Genomic DNA, 8,493 nt, shown 5'->3' with positions numbered 1-8,493 from the left:
TTTACTCATTTTGGCCAATTGGAACTTGTTTGAAATGTTATTTGAAGCTTGCCCAAGGCCCAAACTCGGACAGAACTTACACCCTCCTTGCCACTTGGTGAAAATTAGCAAGAGAGCAAAAATGCTTCATTTGAGCTAATCTTGTTTAGCACTTCATTAACCAACATTAAACAGAAGTATTTAAACATATTTCCTGTCATTTACAAACCCTAGAGCTAGCTGCAGCCTCACAAACATACAGAAAACCCTCTTCTCTCAAGAACACCATTTTGACATTTTGCAATTTCTGCTCAAAAACTCTAAAGAACCACGAGCATCCCTTCATTGTTTCATCACCTAGCCATCATTTGGAAGCCTTTTGAAGCATCAATTACCAACTGGAAGTTCATCTTATGTTCTGTTTTCTTCAAGCTACATCCATGGCAATATGCGATTTAAGCACTTTCAAGCCTTGCTGAGCTAAAGTATCTCAACCATTCACCTCCTAGGACCTGCGTGTGCATCTGTTTGAAGCATTTGTGGCCAAAGAAACACTGAATCATCACTGAGCTTCATTTTTGGTTAGTTTTCGATTCACTTATTTTCCAAAATCGTGCCATGCTTTAGATAGTTTATACCTTGCTGAGTCCAATGAGCTTTAGATTATTAAAAATGGTTGAGTATGGAGTGAGTAATTCGGTTTTAAAGCTTGATGTTCATGGATGTTTTTGCTTGTTGCTTCGTGTTTAGTTTGTTTTAACGAATATGGATTTGGGATTATGATTGTGCTTGGTTTGATTGTTCGATTGGTATGCGTATTCATGATTTCTGGGCGATTTCGTTTTTCATGATTTGATGAAGATGATTACTGTAGTTGAAACCCTAAGAAACCCAGAAAAATTTCATGTGAATCGCGTTTCTGCTTTTGGACTTCTGCGTTGCATGAATTGTTACTGTGCCATTGCCCATGCTGAATCGTTGCTTGCCACATCACCATCGATGCTCACCGTTTCATTTAAGTGAATCCATATTTACCATCGTGCCACTGGTCAACCTTTTTGACTTATCAATCCATGGTTATTTGTTTATTTATTTCATTTGATATGCTCATCTTACAAAATTCATAACATCATCATTTTAATTCCAAATTTCATGAAATTTTTTGCATCATGTTCATATGAATGTCTACTTTTTTATCATGATTTTTTCTGATTTTTTGGATGGCTGGATTTTTAATGGCACTAGGGTTTTGCTCATGTATGCATATTTTGTACATCTTACCAATTCAATTGTGAAATTGTGATGCATTGTCCATTTGATCTGAAATTTTTTGTGCTTAAAGTACACTCATCCATGGTTATTTTGATGTAGAGTTCTTGAATTTATCTTATTTGGTTGCTGAGTTATGAATTTTTGAAGTAGGGTGTGACAATGTGTGTCACACCAATGCTATGCAATTTCATGATTTTTGATGACATGCTTCCTGACCTCCAATTGATGTGAAATTTTGCATGAGCCTTCTCTTATATGTCTAGTTCACATGTGAATTTTCTTGGAATTAATTATGCCATTTCCTAATTGTTTGAGATTTTTCTCCCCTGTCTAGTCAAATGTTGACTTTGTGTGACACATCTTGCCATTCCATTTGGGAAATTCTCATACTTTATTGGATGATCATGAAATTTTACATGTGCATACTAGACATCTTAAGCTTTGCCATGGTGTTGATCCCATTCATTTCTCATCTGTTGTCATTGAGTTATGATTTTTTGAAGTTGATGTATGTTTGGTTGACTTCTTTGTGCATGCTTGAAATTGTTTTGGCTTTCTGATTTTAATTGACCATCTTCCCATGATCCAAATGAGCTGAAATTTTATATGCATGTCATGTTGTGGATTGTGATTGACCATGAATTATTTGGTGATTTTTGGAATTGATTATGTTTGGTTTTGAGCTAAGTCTTGCTGTTGACTTCTATAAGCTTTCATTTGCCATGCTTTGACTTCCTTTGCTTATGAAATCATGATGATGAATGATATGAACATGAAATCAATTGGGTTTGCTTCTTAAATGTTTGAACTTGATTTTGGTTGACTTTCCTTTGCTGTTTTGACTTTCTCATTCATTTTTGACCCTAGGCTTGTCCTAGTGGTCCTGTGGCTTATGTTTGAGTTCCTGTTTTCAGGTTAAGCAACCAATGCTTCAAAGAGAACAATCCAATTTGATTGAGCTTGATTGTTTATCATGAGCTAACCTCTTTGTTTTGTAGGTGGCTTGACTCATATGATTTGAGTCTTGTGCTTTGCACATTCATCTGATTATGTTGACTGTTAATTCTATTCTCATTTTGCTTTGACTTTTGAATGGTGTACTGATTTGTTTGACTATTTCAGGTACCATTAGTTGCTTAGTTCTTTGAACTTGCTTTGCTTTGCTATTTAGCAATTTGCATTTGAGGTATAATCCCTTTTCTTCATGTAGTCTGGAAGACCTGGCCTGTTATTTGGCCAGGCAACTGTCTGAAGTCCTCCTTAAGAGGCAATGCTTGTGTGTGTTTATATTTGTCCCAAGCAGGAAAAGTCCTTCAAATAAGGCAATTGGTAGATCAAAGAGATAAGCAACCTATCTCCTACTATTCTGTGAGTCTTCTCCTTGCTCCCATTACATGGTTGTAGCATTGAGATCAAAGCCCAAGATCTATAGAGTCTAATATGTGGAGAGAGTTCCTACTTTCTGAACTCCCACACCTTCTGATATTCAAATGCTCTCCCTGACCAGGGATAAGAGCAATGAGGCACACCCCTCATCTCCTCTCATCTGCTTCACCTTAGCCCCCTCAATGGCAAGGTTAAGAGCACCATTAACCTATTCCAGTTGGCTTCAATGCCTAACCCTTTTGTATGAGCCTCCTTGTTTGGTTATAGTGTGTGCTGAATGCTTTCATTGATTGATTGTTGTTTCATATGCACATGTTTGCTTGTATGCTTTATGCATTTATCATCATTAATTGCTCATTATTGCATGATCATCTCATTTGTCTTTGTGACATTATCATTGTTGTTTACCCATTGAGGACAATTGTAAGACCATATCCTTTGGCCATTGTTCCTATGATATGGAAGTGAGTTGTAAGACCATCTTATTGGCCACTCATCCCTGTGCTGGATGCATTTGTTTGTTTGTATGTGAGGATACAACTGTAAGTCCCTGCAAGTTGGCATTTGTATTCCTAGGATCATACTGTGGAGGTTAGAGTAAGCCCAGACAGATTGGCATCTGACATCCAAGTGTTTGTTTCCTTTGTTGGAGATTGGTATAAGTCCAGACAGATTGGCATCCGGTATCCATTTTTCATTTCTTTGTTAAGGAGATTAGTGTAAGTCCATTGAGTGGCCTCTGATATCCATTTCTGTTTTAGGAGACTGGTGTAAATCCATCTATTGGTATCCGATATCCGCTTTTGTTTGTGAGATTGGAGTAAGACCATTGAGTGGCATCTGGTATCATTTGCTTGCTTACATTATTATTATCCATTGCCCATTCCAAAGGACACACTTGAATCATCTTCTATATGATTTCAAGAGGTGAACATTCTAAGAAGTTTTACAATCCATCTTCATCCATTCATCCCCATTGTGTCCTAAACCTTTTCACACTTTACTTTCAAACTTGAGATAGATATTGTGCAAACATCTTCATGTTTTTTCAAACTAAAAACCTGGACCCAAGTACTTGACTTTTTTCAAACTCCATTTCATAATACTTCTTTGAATTAATCTTAATCATACTTTGACTCTACTTTCATAATCACAATTAATTAACTTCACCCATTCACTTGTTTTGGCTTTGTCCATTGTTAATCTTTTCATGCATTAGCCATAGGTTTCAATTATCATTGTGGTTGATGTAAACCTCACCTTATCTTTAGTGAGTCGACAGTAAGACTTCCGTACTGAAAACAGGGTTAACCCCTCTAGTACGTCGAAGCTATCCTCGCATGGTGGATGTTGGTTTTGGTCGAGTGTTCTCCCATTGATAATGAAAAGCCTCAGTGCTATTGTTTAAAATTGAATCCACCAACTTTTGGAAATCTTTTAGCCGAACTACGGCGTTTTGATCCTTACCTTTGATGGAAGGTACGTAAGCAACGGGTTCATTCGTTCAAACCCAATAAAATTTGTATATTCTTTTCTCATCATCCCAATCATGTTTGCACAATACTTATGTCATAACAAATAACAATTTTATACAACAAGTGTGAAAAGGGCTCCCTAGGAGTACCTAGGACGTAGTGGGTGCCTAACACCTTCCCATTGCGTAATTTACCCCTTACCCAGACTCTCTGATCTTTTTATTAGTTTTCTACGTGTAAAACTTCTTAGGCTTTTGTTCGCTTTTTAGCCAGTCCTTTGGATAAATAAAAGTGCGGTGGCGACTCGAAATTCATTGTATCTCTTGCTTATGGTTTAATCGATAAATCATATAGCAACGAATACACCGCTACAGAAAAGTGGCGACTCTGCTGGGGACTTCTCACCAGAATCCTTGGTGGTATTGCCTACTTTTCACCCTTGTTGTGCTATATTGTTATCTGTTATGTGACATATTTTTGTACGATTTGGGATGACTGTATTGATTCTAATGTGTGAATTGCTTGATATACAATTGCTTGTTTGCTTTGGTGATCTCTGTGAGATGAGTTCTGTACCCGAACTCGAGTGCACTCTAGGATAGGAGAATGGCATAGTCTTGTTGACTGGTGTGGAGTATTCCTTAGCCAGTTGACTTGCAAGCCCATTCACTTGGTGGAGGTCATGTTGGACTAATAATGTCACACAAGTTATTTGTGGTTAGGCATTATTCTTTCAATCATGTTCCGCAGAAGCCATGGACCTTAGTTTACCAAATCCATCTTGGCCTATTTTTAGGACCGTAGTGCGGAGGTCGTTCAGATGTCAGTTCTGATACGATTGTTACGCGATACTACACTCATAAGAGTTTCTCTTGAGAATATTCTTGGAATACGAGTATTCGTTCCTCCGATAATATTCGAAAGATGGAACGATGATTATGGGAACCTCTGGTAGAACATGTCTGGCAGGTTTAAACCCTAGTACACTCCCTTTGGGTGGTTCTTAACCGAGACTCCATGCTCGTGACTCTCAACAAACCCGTGATTCGTGGTTGAGTCGTTCAAACATTGTTAATATCAATGGAACCCGGATCAGGTGTAAAACCTAAAATCCACCAAAGCGGCTGGTTGATATTAAGGATGTTCGAGCCGGTTCATGTACCGTTAATATCAATGGAACTTGGGTGTCGATAAGGTGAAGACCTAAATCCACCAAAATGGATGATTGATATTAGGGATACAATGAGCTTTCCCACGACCTTTGTTTGGTGTGCCTTGCTTGATCCTTGAGTGTGATTGTTGCATTCATACATTCATGCATTCATCTACATCCATGTCATCAAAAAAAAGAAAATTTTCAAGGAACTCAAAGGAGTTTATTTGCAAAAATTCTCAAAACATGAAAAAACCGGGAAAATTTTTTCACCTGATATATCTGATGAGATATTCTCATATATGATCAAAATGCTTAAATATTTCAAAGTTTACAAATGAAACCCTTGAGTTTCTTTGAAATGAAAAACAAGCATATGCATAAACACTTCATGCATCATTTGCATAAGCGGGTGTTTTGTTCCGGTCTCCCGTCCTGTGGTCCGACCCTGCGATCTTCATTTATTTTGAAGACGCACTTCGCCGGTATTATACCAGAGCCAACTCTGCCAGATTGATGGATCATCTAGAGCAAGAGAGTTGTGAACTCAAGGAGGATTTTGCCAAACTTAGTACTGTTGATGGATTTATTCCTGGTTAACCAATCCCGGGCTGGCATTGGCTACTGTTCTGGGGCATGTAATGAGCAAGGTTTGTTCACAAGTGGAGGATTCATCCATGCTGATCAACCTGAAGAAGAGGAAGTTGCTGCTATCATTGAAGAAGATACCGAAGATCTGAACAACTTTGTTATTCCTGGTGGTGTCTGCCACAATTGGGTCGCTGTAGATGTTCCTACAGTCATCCATAGATCAGAGTAATGGTTCACTTTGTTTAAAACCCTTCTCCCATGCCAAAAGGAGAAGTGATGACATTGTTGGCAAAGCATATATACAATGATGTTTTCATTCAATTAATGCATTGTTAAACATTTGTTTTTCCATTTGTTTTCACTTTTTGCTTTTGCATGAAATCAGTGATCACAAAAAACCCTGAAAAACAAGAAAACATCTTTTCATCTGCATAATGATTTGCTTGTTTAAATATCAAGAGCTTTTCATTATCCAGAATCATTATGCAGGGATTTCTAAACCCATTGAACATAATGATCCAACGCCATCTCCTAATCTTGAATTCCTTGTATTCGGAGCAGAGGAAGATGATGTTGAAGGGGATTCCTGATGAGATTACCCGCCTTCTTGAGCACAAAGAGGAGCTCATTCAGCTGTATCATGAGAATCAGCAAAGCAGTCAAACTGGGGCATTACAAATGTAATGTAATACAAAACAAAAAAAAAACAAAAAAAAGAGAAGAGGGTGAAAAAGATGAAAAATCAAAAAATCAGGAAAATTTTTTCAAATTTTTTCCAAAAGAAAAAAGAAAAATTATACCCTCAAGTCCCTAGTTGACTGATGCTGAATGGATTCAGAGTCGTTATGACCAATTGAATTTGATTGAAGAGAAGCGGTTAACTGCCATGTGTCATGGTCAGTTATATCAGCAAAGAATGAAGAAAGCATTCGACAAGAAGGTCAAGCCTCGCGTGTTTCGAGAAGGTGACCTTGTGCTCAAGAAAATTTTGTCTTTCGCGCCCGATTCCAGGGGCAAGTGGACTCCAAACTACGAGGGTCCATATGTTGTTAAGAGAGCCTTTTCAGGCGGAGCTTTGATGCTTACAACAATGGATGGGGAGGATTTCACTCGTCCTGTGAATTCAGATGCAGTTAAGAGATACTTTGTCTAAAAAAACAATTAAAAAAAAAAAGTATACGCAAATGAAAAAAACAGAATGGCTCGCTAAGTTGAAAACCCGAAAGGGCGGCTTAGGCAAAAATGAGCGTCTCGGTGGAGAACCCGCAAGGGTAATCCAGGCAAAAATTAGAGACTTGAAAAAAAGAACATTTGCATCCCGCTAGATTGAGTACCTCACCCTGGGGCAATCTAGGCAAAAATTAGGGATTTGGCAAGTAACTGCATCCTGGCAAGACTTTCTGGTTCATCAGTCGTCATTTCGTCAGAAGATTCTCGACTCGTCGTCAACTGAAGCTTCGGATACATCGAGATTCAAATTGGTAGAGAAAGGATCATTATGTTCAATGTAGCCCTCTTCCAATATATATCACTGATTTCAAATTTGTACAGATCTATGGAGTCTTGCCATTTGCAGACTACCATTCCATCAAATCAATTTGAGCTTTTTATCCAATCATTTGCACTCTTATTTGTTTCAATTCAACAAATGTTTTGTATGTTTTAAATTGATAAAATGTCATTGTTTTTAAACAAATCAAATTTTTCAAAATTTTTGTTTTAAACAAAGTGAACATTCACAAGATTGAAGGGATACTTAAGAATATCTCAGTGCTCTCCCGAGGGTGGCATGATCTCCAACAGGTAAGACATTTGTTCATATTCCTGGTTTGGTTGTATCTTCTTTCTTCAGGTCCTTGTTGAGGTTGTTCCTCAGGCAGATTTGTTGTTGGGGTTGTTCCCCAGTATAGTCGCAAGCAGAGTGTTGTTGAAGACTTCGTTTCCTCCAGCAGCAGTTTTCCCCAGCATGGGTGTTTCCTTGTGAGTTTCGGCGGTTGATTGGTTCGCCATCTTGGTACCCCGTCACTTTCCCCAGTGGGTCGTATGCCCCAGACTTTATGTGTCTCCTCAGCGCAGTCATGAGTAGAGCTGTTATTGATATCCCCATCGGATTTGCGAGCAGAGTTGTTATCACTCTTCCCAGTGCAGTTGCCAGCGGAGTTGTCTGTTTCCTCAGCACGATCGCTTTCTTTTTTTGAAGACTCGGTAAGTCAGCGGTTTGATACCCGGTACTTTACCTTTTCCCCGGCAAAGTCGTCTGCGGAATTGTTGCTATCTCTCCATCAGAGTTTTTCTCTTCAGCAGAGCAGGATTTATTTTCCTACTCGATGTTTGATTGGGTTGACATCCCAGTACTTCATCCATCTTTTCCTCAGCGCAGTCTGCAGAGTGTTTGTTGTGGCAGTTTTGCCTGTTGAATACTCCTTCAATCCCCAATATGGTTGGATGATGGCTTTGGCCTCCAGTGAACGGATTGATTTCCTGACTGTTTGTGATCCCCAGTAGAGTGGCTTATATCGCAGAATCTACTCGTCGTGATCAGTTTGCTATGTATGTTCTCCCCAAGTGGAGTGGTTCGTTGCAGAATCTACTTGTTTGATCTGTCCTCCCTTAGTGGTTTGTTCCCCAAGAGAATAG

Source organism: Lathyrus oleraceus, chromosome 3, assembly GCF_024323335.1.
Source record: "Lathyrus oleraceus cultivar Zhongwan6 chromosome 3, CAAS_Psat_ZW6_1.0, whole genome shotgun sequence".
Classification (NCBI taxonomy): Eukaryota; Viridiplantae; Streptophyta; class Magnoliopsida; order Fabales; family Fabaceae; genus Lathyrus; species Lathyrus oleraceus.
Note: the sequence above shows the minus strand (reverse complement) of the source record.